The sequence below is a fragment of the Rhinichthys klamathensis genome, unplaced genomic scaffold, assembly GCF_029890125.1.
Source record: "Rhinichthys klamathensis goyatoka isolate OS25496 unplaced genomic scaffold, OSU_Roscu_1.1 h1tg000177l_1, whole genome shotgun sequence".
NCBI lineage: Eukaryota > Metazoa > Chordata > Actinopteri > Cypriniformes > Leuciscidae > Rhinichthys > Rhinichthys klamathensis.
The window spans coordinates 747249-766452 of NW_026606706.1; the positions used below are offsets into that span (position 1 = coordinate 747249).

General features: G+C 38.6%; 1 protein-coding gene across 2 annotated transcripts in view; it reads right to left on the bottom strand.

Annotated features, from left to right (window-relative positions):
• klf12b (Kruppel like factor 12b) overlaps positions 1–13483 on the bottom strand; it is a 44469-nt gene extending 30986 nt beyond the window's left edge. Inside the window, exon 1 of one of the 2 annotated variants that reach the window (XM_056260655.1) lies at positions 13347–13483. The gene's annotated coding sequence lies outside the window, so the exon portion shown is untranslated. Of the gene's footprint in view, positions 1–13070; positions 13308–13346 lie in introns of those variants that run through there. The other variant, XM_056260654.1, reaches the window with a different exon arrangement.
• Between the last annotated feature and the right edge of the window lie 5721 nt (positions 13484–19204).

Sequence of the window (19204 nt, forward strand, 5' to 3'; positions counted from 1 at the left end):
ATGAATTTCCAATTCACCCTAGTTCTCACACATAATGTATACTATTGTCTCTACTGTATATCCATCTTACTGCAGTGTCATACTGTTTTAACAGTAGCGTAGAGTAGAAATAGGGCTGGGCGATGTATTGAATATTTACAATATATTTGCAATGATTTTGCTGGCGACATTAAATTATGCAACACTGAGTTTTAAAGGGGTGGTATAATGCCCTTTTCACAAGATGTCAAATAAATCTCTGATGTCCCCAGAGTGTGTATGTGAAGTTTTACCCCACAGATATTTTTATATAGCATGTTAAAGTTTTTTGAGGGTGAGTAAAAACGCACCGTTTTTGTCTGTCCCTTTAAATGCAAATAAGCTGCTGCTCCTGCACAGAGGGCGGAGCTTCAAGAGCTTGTGTCATTTTACCTCACACAGACATGCACTGAACATTTCAAAAACTTTTAGCCTTTTATATTCAAACCGGAGTAAGAAAGATGGAGAGACTCAAGAAGAAGTGACAACAGAAAACATTTCTGAATGGTTAGTTGATGAATTTATGTAGCTTATGTGTAGTTATGTTCTAGTCATTGATTAGCATATTCTGTCATGATAATCTATAAATGGTGTTACGGGGGCGGGATTTAAGTACATTTTAGGGTTGGTGATGTCACTAACCCGGGAGGAATGTCGTGTAGTCCCTACCAGCTGTTTGTTGTATAGTCCTTAAAAAGCAATTTTTTTCAAATAAAATACTGTATCTCCCTTTGCTTTGAACTTTGAGCGTTGTAACTTTGCACATGTTGTTTATGCTCAAACAGCAACATTACACACTAACTAAAGTTAGAAAAGTGAAATCATAATCAACCACCCCTTTAAAATAACATAAAATAAAAAGATTTTAAGATTTGTAAAAAAATTATTTTATTTTAATAAAATACAATTTGTGGAAATGTGGATGTGGAAACCATGCATATGATTACTTTAACAAGATTTTCTTACAATATATTAAACATTTTAAATAATGAGAATATCTTTTTTTTTCTTTCTTTTTTTTTATATTGTCCAGACCTGACATTAAATACAAAGAAATCTGCTGTTACATACACACTACTTATAATCTGAAATTGTAGGCTGCACAAGCGAGGGGCGACCCTGGCCACTGCTAGCACACCTCTTCCCTTCCCCCTTTAGTTAAAGTGCTGTGGTCTCAGTGGTCCATGCTTTAAAATAGACCTGACACAAAAACCTCAATTGCTCCGAGAGGTATGGAATGGGCGGAGTGGTCACCGCAGAGGGATTTAGCTGGAGAGAGGTGGACTTAAATGCTGATGATGATCTGTGCTGGATCAATAAGGAATGTGCATGTGCTCATATGCTGCTCCTACTCCATATTTTCTCCCTCCAAGCCCTCAGTTTGCACAGGAACTGGAAACCCAACCTCATCTCCAATTCAGAAAAGAAAGCTAATGAACTGCCTCTGACCAGCAATGCCTCACAGCTTCCGCTTTCTTTCTCTCCTTCTCAGAATGTGTCACGTCAGAAATCTGCAGTTGGTGTATGGTAAAGTGACCAGATTTCTGAAATGAAAACCGGGGGCCTTTCTAGTTTAGTAGTAGAAGTATTGTTGACTAAAACAAAAACTGTTAAAAATCATTTTTGGTAACTGAAAGCTCAAATAAAACAAAATACAAATATTAGATGAAGAACTTGAACTTAAAAACCGTAATAGAGGAATAAGCTTCAAGAAGCCGTATTTTTCAGTGATTTTAGAGCGGCTAAGGGGCTTTGCTAGGCGTAATGCGGAGCGGTGTTCTAAAACCATTGTAACCCACGGGGCTTTTTTATTTTTATCAAATGGTTACTACATATAGCCGGCAAGATTTCATCAAATAAACACACAGCAACAAAACTTTAAAAACTTATTGATAACAAATAATAACCCTTATGCCAAGCAATGTACTAGTTACATACATCTGTTTTATACATTATAAATACAATTAGAAATGTTGTTTTGGCAACTACCTGAAATAGGTTTAAATTGAAGCACTAAGATGACTAAAACTGAAAAAAAAATTAAAGCTAAATAGAAACATTTTTTTTTTAATTAGTTTAAACTAATAAACTAATAACTAATAAACTAAATAATACACTAAAAACTAATACTAAAACTTAAAAAAAAATATTTTTAAAACTTAAACTGAAAATATAAAAATAAAAAGCTTATTCAAAATATTAATAAATACTGAAATAGGATATAATTAATACTAAAATTATTAATAATAAAACGCCATCAACGCACACTTGTAACCTGTAACACCAGTAAAGACTATACTTCTGCAGCACATTTTCACCCTTCAAACTAATGCTTGTGGACAATGATGTCAGCCCACATCCAAAATAATGCATTACAGGGAGTTAGTTCCTATACTGAATTGCAATGTAATACATAGCAGTTTGACAGTTAACAGCCTTTATGAATTTGAGTTATAAAGGTAAAGATTTTATTCTGTTCTAGTCTAAAATTTCCTTATTATTTAAAAAGAAATAAAGAAAGAAATTACACACTGTATGTTATGGTAATGGACAATATCTCAGTAAAACACACATAAAAAATAAAAAGAGAAATTTCTGAGGACAGCTACAGCCGGGACAGGCTATCAAAAACAGGGTCGGTCCACAGAAAACGAGTACTGCTTGTGTTACAGTATATGCTGCACTGTAATCACAGAAGTCAAAAATCGAACCTCTGTTTTTCTTTCGACAAGTCATTATGACTAACGAGGAGTCATGTAGTGTTAATGTCACATTGATTCACATGCCATTAATCCACTTTTAATGAACCCAGCCCATTGTAATCACTCTTGTCACTGACATGTGACCAATACATTGACAGTCTTGACCGTCAGCAATGTCACTGCTGTTAAAAAAACCTCCACTTTCTCAGAGTGTGACTTTTTGACCGTTACAATTATAAGCTCTAGTACAACAGTCCTATTTGAGAAAGCCAGGTTATTCTCTGGCTATGCATAAATTGAAAAAAAAAAAACCTCTCCCCATTAGAAACGCACATCCCTTTGTCATCCAACCACAATTGCTTGTGATGTGATTGACAGTTAAGAATGCCCCTCCTCTCAAATCCTACGCCTGCTAAGAAGACGCTCACAGCTGTCCCCACCATTCAAGTAAATCCATTTAAAGGTGTCCAAAGCTAACTTTTAAGAGGGCCATATGTGATCGTACCAGCTGTGGACTGCAGGGTGGCTCGGTTTGCTGGAAAGGTAGAAGTTCCATCCAAAGAAAACATCACACACAGATGAGCAAACAACAATACTGTTTCACACCCGTGCTGTGCACTGTCAGACGCTTAGGGCAAATATTCACCTTTATACTTACAGCAGTAAAGTGTGACTTACTCATCTAAACTCATGTTTAATGCATGCTTATAAAATGTACATTCAAATGATATACACTACTGTTCAAAGGTTTGTTAGTTCAGTAAAGTTCAGTAAAAATGTTTTAATGTTTATGAAAGAAGTCTCTTATGCTCACCAAGGCTGCATTAATGTGACCAAAATACAGTGATATTGTGAAAAACGATTACAGTGTAAAATAACTGTTTTTTTTTCTTTCTTTTTTTCTATTTGAATATATTTTAAAATGTTATTTATTCCAGTGTTGGCAAAGCTTAATTTTCAGCATCATGTGTCACATGATCCTTCAGAAATAATTATTAGTATGCTGATTTGCTGCTCACTAACATTTCTTACTATTATCAATGTTGAAAACAGTTGTGCTGCACTATTTTGTGGAAATCGTGATACATTTTTCAGGATACTTTGATGAATGGAAAGTTCAAAAGAACAGCATTTATTTGAAATCGTAATCTTTTGTAACATAAATATATTTACTGTCCCTTTTGAACAATTTAATGCATCCTTGCGGAATAAACATATTCAAAAATCTTACTTTGAACGGTAGTGTATTTATAATAATAATAATAACAACAACAACAATAATAATGCGCATTAACCGTATTAATTTAGGAGAGTGGTATGTTTGACCAGCCAACATCAATTATGTAACTAAATGAATATAACAATTAGCAGTACTTGTATTGCTTACATTCAGGGTTGGTAAGCAATTACCCAACACATCCTAGGAACCGAATAGCAATGAGCCAAAAAAACACTCAGCAACTGTATTGCAATGCCCTGGCAACACCTTAGCATCATCGTCGTTAGCTTAGCACAGGTTAGCAGCACTCGCAGTCTCTTCAGAAAATGAGGTCTAGTTATACCACATGCTTTTGTATCAGGACTGGTGATTTTCTGTAAATAATAGCAATTGAAATGCGCACTTGAATGCCACTTGCAGTTACACAACTGCCATCAATGCTTAAGGAGATCAGCTACAGGCCTTTCATTCATAGCATGTCATTCTACTGTTCACCATACATCATGTGGAAATAAGAGCAGTCGTACTATGTATAGCAGTGCAGGTTATACAACGTATTGAGTCTGTTAAGTGTTTGCGGAGGTAGATGGGAGGAGGGTTGGAGGTCTGTGGGTGGAGGTGCTGGAGTGTATTATCATCAGTACAATAACCCACTCCTCATGTCTCGGGGGGCTGGCTGCATCCTCCTGCCTTAATGGTGAAGAGGTTCTTTAAGACGCCTCTCTGTAGCTTTTCAATGCCTTGCAGCACCGGCCCCGGCCCCCTCCCCCTACACAAATAAATACATTTGAGATAAACAAGACCAGGTATCAATGCACGAACGCAAACTTACCTGCTACTAGTTTGCTAACTAAACTCCAGCAGAATTTTGGTAGGTTAAATGGGAACAGGATGGACCTACACTATAAATGTGAACAGGATGGACCTACATAATAATCTCCCAGATTCACAATTTCAGATTCACCCAGATTCACAGTTTCAGAACGTGCATATTTACACAGCTCACATCCTCTTGTAGAACCTCCTACACACGCTCTCTGATTGAGCAATGGCATTTGTGCCAAACAAGAAAACACACTATCACAACACGCACGAAGCACAGCACACATTCGCTTGCACTCTCGATTTTTCTCTGCAAATCTATAACCGGCACTCTTGCCACATTAAGTAAAATAACAACTACAGAGCAAAAATTCAGAGTTCAACTCACTCGAACATTAAATAAAACAGGAAGTCCACATGAGGGTGTTTTTGTCCTGAAATTTGACCCATTCAGGCACCCATAGCCTCATTTAATAGAATAAGCAGCTGGGTTTGTATTCATGCTTCACATGTAGTGTCTGCTTTTCAGTTTACTTTTCCATGTTTTCTGCTAATATCCATATTTAGGTCCCAGTCTGGGCATAAACAGATAAAGAAATAAATAAAAATAGTTTGTGACAAATAAATAAATAGATAAATATGTATGTGTATATAATACAAATATAAATAAATAAATATTTATGATTGTAATAATCTCAGGTTGTAACCTAACATATATCAAATGGAAAATGTCCTAAAGTTGTTCATGGCATTATAATACATAAAAAAATTATGATTGTGATAATCTCAGATTGTACTTTTTTAGAGCATATATCAAATGAAAAATGGCAAGAAATGTATCTTGAAATAAATAAATAAATAAATAAAATTAATTAATTAATAAAAAAAAACGAATAAATACATACTCAGGGCAATCTTAGATTGAACCTTTTGTTAGAGTGTAAAATAAAATAATAAAAAATTTCAAAAATAATAAATAAAATAAAATAAAGACCCATTCCGTATACTTTTCCGTCCCATACTTTTCCACGTTTTCTGCTTATATCCAACATTAAGTGCCAGGTACGAGCTAGTCGCCGGAGGGAAGTTATACTATATGACATAGACTCACGTTCGAGTCTCTCAAAGCTGAGCCATGCATGCTGTGCTTTGCCTTTGGATCGTAATTGACTCCATATGTTGTTTGCATAATTTCTCAACCCCCCGAACGCTGGACCTAAAACTGCTAACAAAGTTCATGCATATATCAGAATGTCCCACTGATGGTTTCTGAGTCCCCTGACTGAGCAATTAAAAAAATCACAACAAATCCTGGATGTATTGTTACGCTTTGAGGGATTATATTGATTCTATTTTTTTCCATTAAGTTCCTAAAAGTCATCTCAGGTTAAGGGACGGCAGATAGGTGCGCTAACGGTGTTGTCATGACGACAGGCAGAGAACAGCACATAGATAGTGTACAGCGCAGGTTTAGTCGTCTTTGATTTCTCTTACTGTCATGAAGAGCCATACTATGTCTAATAACTGAAAGGAGGCATATGTAAACATCAGTAGCCTACAGATATTAATGCCATAAAGACCACTCTGAATACATGACATAAATAAAGGGTGTAGAGTGTAAAGAGTGTATTTCCAGAGTTACTGATACTGAATAGTGACATGTGTCATTGATAATATGTGTACTTGAAGTAGATGTAGAATTCCACGTCTTGCTTTCTGTGCCAGAGTGTTCAACAATCATCCCTCCCCCCTCACCACACACAGCTTCAGTAAACAAACCAGGGCTGGACAAGAGGGTCAAGGGTTGAACACACTAGAGGACACACTAGAACATTTTGTCAGCTTAGCGAAATGTTGAAATGAGGAGAAAGAGAGAGATCATAAGACCCACGTAGTTACCCACAATTCCTTCTTTCACCTACTCTTCTCTTAGTTAGTTTTAGTATGGGCACTAAACACAGACGTTGAAGAATGATCATGATAATCTCAGATCGTCCGCTTACTTAGAAACATATATCAAATGGAAAATGGCCTGAAATTGTTAAATAAATAAATCTACCTCAGGCCATCCTTTTTTCAGAAACATATCAAATAGAAAACGGACTGAAAATGGTAATGAAACAGATAAATAATATTAATGATAATCTCACATTGTACCTTTTCTTGGCGCAAATGGAAAATGGCCCACAATTTTACATGAAATAAATAATAAATCAATGTATGATTGTAACATATTTAAAATGAAAAATGGACTGAAACTGTTTTCTGAAATAATTAATTAATTAATTATAAATAAATAAATAATCTGGAAATAATCAAATTGAAAATGAGTGATTATACCGAGTAGTGGCATCCACATCCCTCTTGTATTACCAAACAATCATGACATTACTTTCTGAGTTGGCAAACATGTATGAGTCATTACTCTATTGAAGAACACACTCTGTTTTTGTCACATGCTTCAGTTTACTCAGACATGCATGAAGCCAGCCTTAGCGCAGACACATATTGTATGTCATGATCCAATAAGGAATGACAAATTCTTTTTCATACTATTTCGTAGTATGCAGACTATGCACCACAGAATCGCTCAGTTTAGTCTGGCTACACAAAACACACACCTGGATCCATCAGTGCAGTGAAGGGTATCATTAAACCGACACGCTCTCTGTGTCATTGGACAGGCCCGGTGACAAACCCAACATTAACTCAACATGTCCGCTCTGAATGTGCTGTGCTCTTTAGCTGTTTGTCACTAAAGCGGGATTGGGGGCAAAGCTGAACATTTGATCAGCTGGAGCCGACAGCTATGTAGACCACAGGGGCATTCCTGAGTCCCCTGGGCTGAGCCTGGTACAGATGGGGCGGGTTTGGGTTTCATCCCTGCCCACTTCCTCTGGGGTGGGGTGTCTTTTGAGGATTTCCCATATAATCCCTTCAGCAAGGTGTCCAGTCTCAGACAAGTTCCATCAATAATTCACTATCCCCAGCCCACCTGTGTGAAGCTCCTTCGAGCAGAAGGATGCTAACCTTTTAATTCCCGATCCACATGGCCATCTTGTGTGGCTGGAGAGACCGTTTTAATGGAATCCTCCAGCGCAACGCAAAGCTGAGGTGATAAGCAGATACGCTGTCCTGTGATTATTGGGTCCCATTATTGAGCCCTCTATCTGGCTGATTGCTATCTCGAAGCCACCGATAAAATCCTCCAATACACTTTTGACAGGGGCCATAGAGTCAAACAATTATACTTGAATCAAATGAATCAAATTAAACGTTGGAGAGTGTCCAACATGCTTTACACATATATAGCGCGTCGGGGTGGCACGGTTCACAAAACCCACGGTTCGGTTTGTATCACGGTTTTAGGGTCACGGTTTTCGGTTCTCTACGGTTCTTGTTGTTTTTTGTTTTTTTTTATCTTTAACACTCCAGAAATGTACTTCAGCATATGATATATAGCTTAATTATCCACAATTTAGGATACAGTATTAAAAAAAATTTTATATCACGCACAAACTGAATTTGACTTGACTTTAAGCACATTATTGGGACCATCTCCCAGGAAAGCTAGGTGAGATTTTGATACAGCAAGAGAGAAGATATTGATGACATGCTTTTCGTTTATTTGGCAAAAAAAGGAGAATGTGTATCACTATCTCTACAGGAACTTATGTGCATTTTTAGCACACAAAGATTGAAATTAACTTGCATTTATCAAACTGCCAACTTAAGTGTAGAGAGGAACTCTTAAAGGGGTCATATAATGGTACATGCACTTTTTCAAGTTGATTGTACTGAAATGTGTGTTGGCAGTGCCTGTACACAACCATCATATAATGATAAAAATCCATCCAGTGTTTTTGTTTTAATCTCCTTATATGTTTTCCCCTGCCTCAAATCGAGCCGTTCGACCGTGTGACGTCACACGGTCGGAAGCCCCTCCCGCGATTGTTGATTGACAGGCGCGTTTCAACACAGACCCGCCCTCGCTCGTGAGCCAGCTGTCAATCATAGTCTGCGCGGACCGGCGCGGTCATTGTTGATATGCTGGAGCACTGTCTATGAGCAGAATGGCGTCTAAGCGATTGTGGTGTTCTGTTCTTGGGTGCAATAAGGAACCCAGCAGTCATTTTGATGTTCCTAAATCCGAACCGCTGAAGACGCAGTGGCTGAGTTTTGTTTTCGAAGGGAATATTCCCCACGAGCAACGTCAATGCTCTCATGTTTGCGCGAATCATTTCTCAGCAGACTGCTTTATAAACGAGGATCAGTATAAAGCTGGTTTTGCTAAGTAGCTGCTCCTGAATAAAGGATCGGTACCAGATATTCGTGTTCCTGCTGAACCTCTAGAACAACTGAAGTGAGTGTAACGTTTTATTAAACTTTTTATTAATATTTATATCTTTGCAAATCGCGTCACGATGAATGAGTCTAAGGTTTACACTCAGGGTACATTACTGCATGCTTTCTATGTACGACGTTCTCCATATAATTCATAATCCCACGTTTATAATGAACAATGCGTTATGGTTATTGTGTTACAAACGGTGTACGCACAGAACAGAGGGGCGGAGTGAGCAAAGCTCATGATCATTTAAAGTCATATGCACTGAAACGGCGTGCTGAAAACAGAGCTGTTTTTGACCAGGTAAAATAAGTGTTTTCTTACAATACTAATGAGAATTTTTAATTAAAGTATATTACAAACTTTTAATTTAGACCCTAAAGAATCATATTAGCTTGTACAAAAATGGCATTATATGACCCCTTTAAAACTCTGTCTTTTAAATAAGTCAAAATACATGAAACATAATTTACTATAATTAGGCTATAGCAATAGCAAAGGCCATAATCATAAAGTGAAACATAAGTTCAACCTCAACACAAAAACGGTATCAACGATGCTTCTATTCCCTGAGAGTGAGGATACATTTTTTTCAATCCAAAATGTTCCCACACACCGGACTTATATGACGCTGGCGCATCCTCGTTAGCCTTCCTTATCTCTCCCACTTGCCATTTCTACGCGTGACGTGACCTGCAGCACTCCACACTCCACCTTTACTGGCTTGTTCGACTTGAACCGGCGCTGCACAGAGCGATCGGTTTATGACATCAAAGTACCGCGAGAGTGATTGAAAAGCATACGGAGCCGTCGCTCTCGCGGTACTTTGATGTCATTCACCGATCGCTCTGTGCAGCGCCGGTTCAAGTCGAACAAGCCTCATATGTATGTCCACACGTCTTATTTCGTGCGAAAAGGAAACACACGTCTGAGGTCACATACGGGCACGAGGCTACATTGCGCATGCGTCGAACCGTGAGACGCACACACGCTCCGAACCGAGACAAGCGAACCGAACGGTTCGGGTGTTTTTTCATGTACCGTGCCACCCCTAATAGCGCGCACACAGAAAGCCGCGTCTCAGACAGCACGCAAATATTGATTTCTTTTTTGAGTCTTGCGCTTGAACGGACAAATTCACACACAAATTGTCAGCATGCCTGTCTTGGTAAGTATCCTAGCAAACATAGTAGGTTATGTCTGTGAACTTGACATTCGAGCGTCGTAAACACAGTGAAGTGAACGTAAACAGTCAAGAAAGACAACGCATGTGTTCAGTATCAGTAGTCTGGATGCCAGCCGAACTTAGCCCCGCCCACAACATTTGAGGTCGGGAAGTTCGGTCTGGACTTGATCCGTTGTGGAGCAACTATGCTCGAACCAGAGCTGTTTGGACCAATCAAATTGTCAGGGCGGGCTTTATACGATGATGGACAGATGATCAAAAGTAACGTAATCATCCATGTCACCAATCCCTGCACACTGCGTTTGGGTTGAATTCGTTTACAACAATTGTCGAGTTCTAAACCTAAACGGAGAACTTGTTCGTATATGCATTCACCTTTACTATTTCTCTCAAAAATTATGATTGTGTTAGTAAGTTCTCCGTGTATCCTTAAATTATTTTTACAACACCGGCAAAGATCGTTTACACTCATCTTCCGTTCTGTTGACAACTATGCGTCGCTCAACATACGTCACCTACTCCGTCGCTCTGATTGGTTGTAGGTCTATCCAATTGAGTGCAGAGGCATTTTCTTTCCTGGTTCGGTTGAAACGCCCCATAATCACAGCCCAATGGAGCAGTATCAGACTCATATTCTGACTAGAATCTGAGTATGACGACGTCAGGCTACAGTATCAGTGTACTGGATCCGTGAATTATGTATTGAAGTGACAGCAGCCTAATATTCCTGCTGTCTTTGGTTTTAATGTTAATCAAACAACAAAAGACAAAAAAATGACTCACTACTCTTGACTGAATAGCTTCTGTAACTTTAATAATGATTCATCTTTATTTCATTTATACAGTGAAGATTATATGCAATTTTGTTTTACTTTTGATTACTTATTCAATTTCTATACCTAGAAACTACAATTAGATACCTGAAAAACCTGGATTATCATTTGACTTATTTGACAGTAGACCTTTTTCCCCCTGAACATAGCACATACCGAACCATACCGAAACTGTGACCCTAAAAAGTGATTTTATATAGAGTATATATATATATATACAGTATATATAAATTGTAATAGGATACATTTGAAACATGAAAGCCAAAATAAATGTAGATTTGAACACCAACATAGACATGCTAAAATAAAAAAACTGATCCATTTGATTCTCTAAAGAATGTAAGAGCTCCCTGTCTGTGCAAAACTGACTGCCACAATGCTAGGGTATGCTGGGTGGTTGCCAGGGCTTTGGTTGCGGTTGCTAAGGATGTTCTGAGTGGTTTGTAGTATGTTGCTATGCAGTTGCTAAGGTGTTCTGTGTGGTTGCTAGGTGGTTACTTGCTGACCCAAGACATGAGAGGCCACCTCAAAGAAACGCTCCTTCAAAGATCCCTCTTTCAATCTAAATCTAAGAGATTTTTCCCACACCCGTTTTATGGTCTGCCAGGTAAAAAACGGAAATTGAATCACTTAGTACTCTCCTGAGCAAGTCACACAATTTGAGGCATTATTCAAACCTTTAACCAAAAAAAAAAATAGCAATATATACAATAATAACAACAATAATGATTGGTAACTAAGTGCCATTAAATACCATTTTTGGTCAACATGACCTATATAGTATCAGCAGCAATAGTATAGTTTACTACTGTTTTGGGCAATACACACACATACACTCAGTGTGTCCTGAATCAAGGGTCTTAACCAGAAAAGCATTAAATAACCTAATCTCTGTGGCAGAATAGCCTTAAGCAGCAGTGGCTGCCTCACAGTTTAAGGCTGAGTGACCAACATTAGCACTGTGAAGAGTCACACAGATCAGGACACAGTACCAAAGTACACACACACATAAGGAATCCAACCTCCACACAATTACACACACACAAATGCACATCGACCTCCACTCTCTCCGTGAACAAATGCCTTCGCTGTCAGTTGCGGCCAGGTCTGGCGTAATTGAAAAGAACAGCCACGGGCCAGCCCACAGACCAGGAGCCCGCCACTGACAGCCAGCCATCAATACCAATGACTGTTCCTTGAGGAGCAGATGACATCCACGACACCACCCATGCAACACCCCGGCACACACATACAAACGCTTGCCTCCCGCCCCCTCGCTGTCCTTCCTCCACCACTTGAGTCTCTGATTCCTACCCCAGTTTGTCACCACGGTAACTCCACTCACCGGGAAGCCTGTCATCGCTTCAGAGATACACGTGCCATCGGCAAACGCACTCATACGCGCTCGCACTCACTTACGCTCATGCATAGGCTACATGCCGAACGGGGGGATGAAACTTTTTTGAGAGTGGAACAGTGGCTGCTCAGAAACCTCCGGCTCACTTTCCTCGCATACACTACTCTGACAGTGTGTCAATATTTAACCCAGAAAACCACTTTGTCTTTCTTCTTTTTCTTTTTTTTACTAAACCTTCTCAAAAACACGCACACGCCTAATGAACCAGAGAAATAATAAAACTCTACTGAGACACTTCAAACCACTTTACAGTGCATTGTGCATTGCACTGCATATTTCAAACTCGGTGGACAACAGGGGGAAAAAAATGACATCATGCTTTTTTTAATCATGTTTTTGACCACCTGCATTGTACGATTATTTTAGAAGGCTGGACAGCATCAGACTTGTCATTTGGCGTAACAACACAGTGACAGCTGAACAAGATGCACGGAGCACAGACAAACAAGCAAGACAGAAGTATTCAAAGAAGAAAAGAAAAAAGAACAGTGAGAAAAAGCAAAAGAGAATAAAACATACACAGACCTGACCAGGAGCTGCAGAGCGACAGAAACTGTCTTCCTTATACAGTCCTCTCTGTCTGTCTCTCACTCTCTCTCTCTCTCTCTCTCTCTCTCTCTCTCTCTCTCTCTCTCTCTCTCTCTCTCTCTCTCTCTCTCTCTCTCTCTCTCTCTCTCTCTCTCTCTCTCTCTCTCACTGTGTGTGACTCCCTCCCCTCTCTGCTCCTCTCAGCTGCTCAGGGCAGTTCTCAGGAAATGAATGGGAGCTCACAGAGAACTGTTGTACTTGCAAATGACTTACCACGGTCACATGATCCGCTAAATGTAGGGTGGGCCGGTGGGTGGAGGCTTCATAAGCAAGAGAAGACAATATACTCTAAGCTTTAACAGCATGCATCGAATTACACGGGGCCCCTCGTGGGAGGTTTCCGACATGTCTCTGAGCACAGGCAGCGGAGAAACACTAGAGTACCTCCCTGTTTAAAGGGGAAGAGAGAGAGAGAGAGAGAGAGAGAGAGAGAGAGAGAGAGAGAGAGAGAGAGAGAGAGAGAGAGATGGGGTATATTTTCTCACAAAAAGTACCCTACTTTATATAAATTCAGACCATTAAAAGAGCTTAACAGTGGAAAACATGGAACTATTTTTAAAATGTAATTAAATTAACAATTAACGTATTTTATATAATTAAATAATTTATGTAATAATAATAATAATAATTATTATTATTAGTAGTAGTAATAGCTATTAGTACTAATAGTAAATTTGGCAATTATGTGGAAAATCAGATTTTGACCTACTGTAAAAATTATCACATTTATCCCAATATTTGAAAATATTTATTAACAATATTAAGATACTTCTCTGTATGCATTTAACGTATAAAGCGGTACATTGCATGTCTGTATTACAAGATGTTTTAGTAAGAAACAGTCTGCCACACACAGCTCTTAATTGGCTCCATTTCTATTAGTCACCAGACATTGCTCTCCGTTAGATTATGAACGCATCTCTGTACTAAAATTCAATCCTAAAAGCCATTTATTTCTGTTTATGAAAGCATGCACAAGGGAATGTTGCAAAGGCTCGGCGATAGAAGAGGCAGCTACAGTTTTCAAGATGCAGATTCGCTCTTCTGGGAATCCTAATTAATGTATAGGAAAAAGAGCTAATTTGCATCTCTGATAGACTTTGTGTTCCACGCACACACAAGCTGATGGGGTTGATAGTGCTTTGAAGAATACTCTGCCCATGTTAGCTTTTACCTAATCTCTTTCAGAAAAAAAAATCTCTTAATGGCTTATTTATGTTGCATTATCTATGTTTTCATGTTTGAAATTCATCATACAGTATGTGATGGAAACCTGAATTTGGGACTTTGACAATTAAAAGCTGTATAGTGGCATCCCTAAGTTCATTACCTAAATAGACTAATTTTAAACACCAAGGTGTATCACATCATATATTTTTGCACTTGAGACATGCAGATGAAATTTCTCAGATCTAAAAAGAATGATGTAATATTGATTCCCGCAAACGACAACCCATATCGTCATAAGACCTAAGTATAAGACATATCAATACAAGATCATCCCGGTGAATTACACAAGAAAAAACAAAGACCTGTATCCTTGTGTCTGACTAAAATGGCCATTGAAATACCGATCTGCTCATGCTTTTAATGCTGATTAGCCCTGATGCTTCTTTATGAAAAGCTATGCCACCCAGCTGCAGTCTCTGACAAGAGTGGCAATTTACCCAGCAATAATGACATCTCGAGGAAGCAGTCCCGCTCTGCCCGGACACCCAGCCCAGCCTGGCACACAAAGGGTCCTGGCATGTCTTGTAAAGGGCTGAACTGGAATCAGGCGTTCCAGTGGGAGGGTGAGCCGTGTATGGAACTCTGCCAGGGAACATGGCCCCATCTTAGCTCCCCTGCAAAGCGGAGAGAGAGAAGAAAGATAGATAGAAAAAGAGTGAACACCCTTGATTACAGCTGTGGCACAGAGAGGACCCAAGGCGATTAGCTGGGCTACAATGTCCGTGTTTACCATGGTTAACTACACAGCAGGCAAACAGTTGTTGTAAGGTGATAAGATTAACCAAGCCCATGTAGGCCAATATATACACGTTTACACATCAACCATAAATTACATGCGAACAAAGATTTCCGTTCCACCAGCACTGTTCAAAGTATAAACGTGACTGTCATCCCTCCAACAATCCTAATCTATTTCACCATTAAAAAAGACATGTCTACAAGGTCCATTTCAGGGATAGTATGTCAAGTTATTCTCTCTCATGCTGTTCAAACCTGTATGACTTTCTCTCTTGGATGTAACACAAAAGGTGATGTTTAGCAGACTATCCAAGCTGCTTTATTCTATACAATGCAAGCGAATGGAGACCATAACTGTCTGTCTCTGGTCCAAATGCTAAACATCTCCTTTTGTCTTCTGCACAATAGAAAACAAAATGACATGGGAGATTTTTTTTGTATTCTAGAGCAAACAACCTTTTAATGTTTAAAAGCAGAATGACTGCAGAAATACTCAATGAGGTGACTTCAAAATGTCCCAGTGTGAAGAACTAGCTTTTGATGAGGGCAATGGTGGGCCATCAATAAACAAAGTACTTAGCGATCTACGGCAGAGTGCAGAAGCTGGGAAATGCGTTGATGGCGCATTAGCCACACAGATTTCCCGGCTGCATGAGAGACCCGTCGCGGCGCAATAAATGCATCTCCTGCTGGGTAACTTGCCCCTGTCTGTGAGTCTGCCCTGTACGTTCTGCGCAGAACAAGAAAAGGAATTACTTCACACCATTTCACAGTCAAATTTGACTGGAATATAAACATCATGACATTATGTGCACATCCTTTACTGCTGTAAATGAGAACTGTCACTACAATAATAGATTTTTGTCTGAGTCTATTTATTGTTCAATTCAAAATGAAATCATTCGCAAAGAGATGCAAAGTGAATAGTGAAATACAGCTTGATTAGAAATTAGATTACACAGAGGTAGGTTCAGCATCTACAGTAACTTTAGCAGCTAAATTCTATTCTTTGGGGATTATAAAATTAGGGGATTATATTCTTTGAATTTTAATCAAATCAAACACCAATGATGTACGTATGACAAAACTCTTTCTCAGTTTTAAAGTTTTAGATTCTGAATCCAGTAGCATGGTATCATCATGCTTTTTGTAACATGGTTATACTATAGTACTGCATGTAAATAAATGGTATATGAAAAAATGCTAATTTTACAGTACCATGTTATTGCCATCTGACACAATCACAGTATGGTATCGCCATAGTATTTTTTTTTACGTAAGGATCTAATTCATAAAAATAAATCAATTCCTAAATGAATCATGTGAGAACTAACTGGCAAAATGATATTTTTAATGTAAGGTCCATCATCTGTTAGATGAGAAGCTGTAATTAATTCAGAATAAGCTGTTTCTGTTAAACACAATTGAATGAATTTGACCTGCTTCAGTTATTAAAACAATATGGGAACTTTTGTGGATGAGGTCATGCTCAGAGGTTCACAGCTCAAATCAAGCCAGAAGATCTGAGAAAGACGGGTTTTTTATAACAGGGTGTTCCTCATGCTGTCTGGTCACTTCACTTGTATGGGCTCTGATCTCTTAAGTGTGATGAACAGCATGCTACGGTTCTGGGCAGAAAGCTCATGTTTCCTCACTGGCATGCTAATTCAACACAAGATTAGTCTCAAATCTTTAAATACTACTCTTTTTTAGGATCTATAACACAAAAAAAACATTTTCATACATTTGCCATGATTTTGAAATATTTATTAATATTAACATGTATTTACTTTTTATTGCTCATTTTTTGGGTTATGGACTTTACGGCAAATAACATGAACGTAAAAGATACTTCAAATTATGGGTGTGAAGTTACTTTCCAAAGTGATTGGATTCTCAATTTTAGCCTGTCGGAGTATAATCCAAGTGAAAAATCCCACATACTTACACTGAAAGAGGGAGCATACTGTATCTGGGGACCAGAAAAGAGATCTGTAGCTTTTTTTCTTACTTGGTCCAGCAATGGCCTGGCAACCGCTCACAACACCCTAGCATTAAGGCTGGGGAATATGGCCACAAATATTATCACAATATTTTTTTTCCATATCATACGATATCAATATTTATCACGATATTCATTTACCATTAATTGGAAAGGAAATGCTTTCCACATATTTGTTATACCTTGAGAATGAATGTAAACATGTAAACGTGTTTGTTTACAATTCAACTCCACAGAATACCTTTTAATTTAGGGCCCCATGAAATGCATTTTATTGTTTTATGATTTTATAGAAATTTATAGAAACTTTAAACAAGCTTTTAAAATGTAATCAAATGAAAATATAACAATTTACAACAAAACGTTGTTTTTTTATTGTTTGTCAAATAAGATGCTGCACAACATGAACTTTATAGATTTAAAACATGTATGAACAACATATCTTGGTTGTATCATATTCCTTAGAAATAATAATTTTACTATTACTACTTTGAGAAGTACATTCTAGTATACATAAGTGATACATTTTGTCATAATTTCTCAGAGTTAAACCGACGCTTTTATTCTGACGTTTTTTTGTGAAGATCTTTCAGTTTTGGTTTCAGTTTTAGTGTGTTTTTAGTTTTTTTCCCAAATAAAACGGTGAAAAGCTTGTGAAGTGACTTTTCAGAGCAGCTATGGAGATTAAGTTCATGTGTTCATATGCTTACATATGGCAGATGCTGAAAATGCCGTGAGCATCACATTTGTGTGAGTTTGTGTATCAGACGAAACCACGCCGTTCATTCACACAGTAACACGCAGAGATCACTTATTTGCGACATGCACTGATTGGCTGTTGTCGCGTTTATTTCTGGTGTGTGATAGGCTGTTAGATCAATCCATATTGAGTAAAAAAGTCCACAGCTTATCTTCGTTATCGACATATATTTTATAGATTTTATAAGATATTGTTTATTAAAATCTAGAAATTTAGTTCTTTCAAATATTATAGAAGGTTTACAGTGAAATATCCACCAATTTGACCACAGCAATCCAAGAAAGGACCACAAACCATAGAATGCCTGTAAAAACAGGATCAGGGACTTATTGGGGTCAATTGTTTTTTTTTTCTTTAACTAGTATGAAGGCATTTGAAATGTTCTTTGCGTGAAGTCTGTGCTTAACCAGGCAGTCTTTTTCTAGCTAACAAGTGTATTATTCCAGTAAATGTTCTTCAGTGTGGAGTTCAGAAGCACATGACCTGTGCATGCTCGGGGGCAAGGGCTCTTCAGGAGGCACTGTGTGTGTTTGTGTGTGTCCACCTGCACAGAAAGAGGGGGCTCTGGCTGGTGTGGCTGCAGGGACTGAATCGGGTCTGCATCTATGTGCTGTGGCCAAGGTCAGCGCATCACCGCGGGGCAGAAGCAGAGGCAGGGGCAGGAGCAGGAGCGGGGGCGGCTGCCTAAACACCACCACTACCTCCTCTGTGTCCAATAGCAACTGCATCTGCAGAAGGAAGAAGTGTGCACACTGTGGGCAACTACCAACACAGGCACAAACACACACTATATAGATAACAGCTGATGTTCATGGATATGTACAAAGACACAAAACTACTGGAGAAATGGACCTTTGCAAAGGACAGCTGTGAAAGTATCAAGCGAGAGCGATGTGTTCTCAGAGTCCAGGCTGGGTATTATGTGATCTCCGCTCAGATCCATTACCTGGATCGTTTTCCCTCACAGGGTCTGACTTAGCAAAGGCGGGGCTGACATTTAACCCCCAGCAAACTGCTACCAAAGTCACCTGAGCATTGCGATGGGCGTAGATACGACTACCCAACTTCATTAATAAATAATCTACAGTCATTCCGTCATTTTCCTCTTCTTTTTGGAAATTTCACAGGCTACAGTGGTTAATTTTGCTAGCAAGGTTTGAGATAAATGCTATGTTCCGAAACCTAGTGGACTCTCTACCAAGGCAGCTGCTTAAGGCATCACAGTAATGCTTTCAATGGTAGTCATTGTAATTATGCTTCCAGATACCTTGTTTTAGTCATATTCTAAGACAGGATCACATATGCCCTTTGCAAAGAAGGCATATTCAGAATTTACTGCAA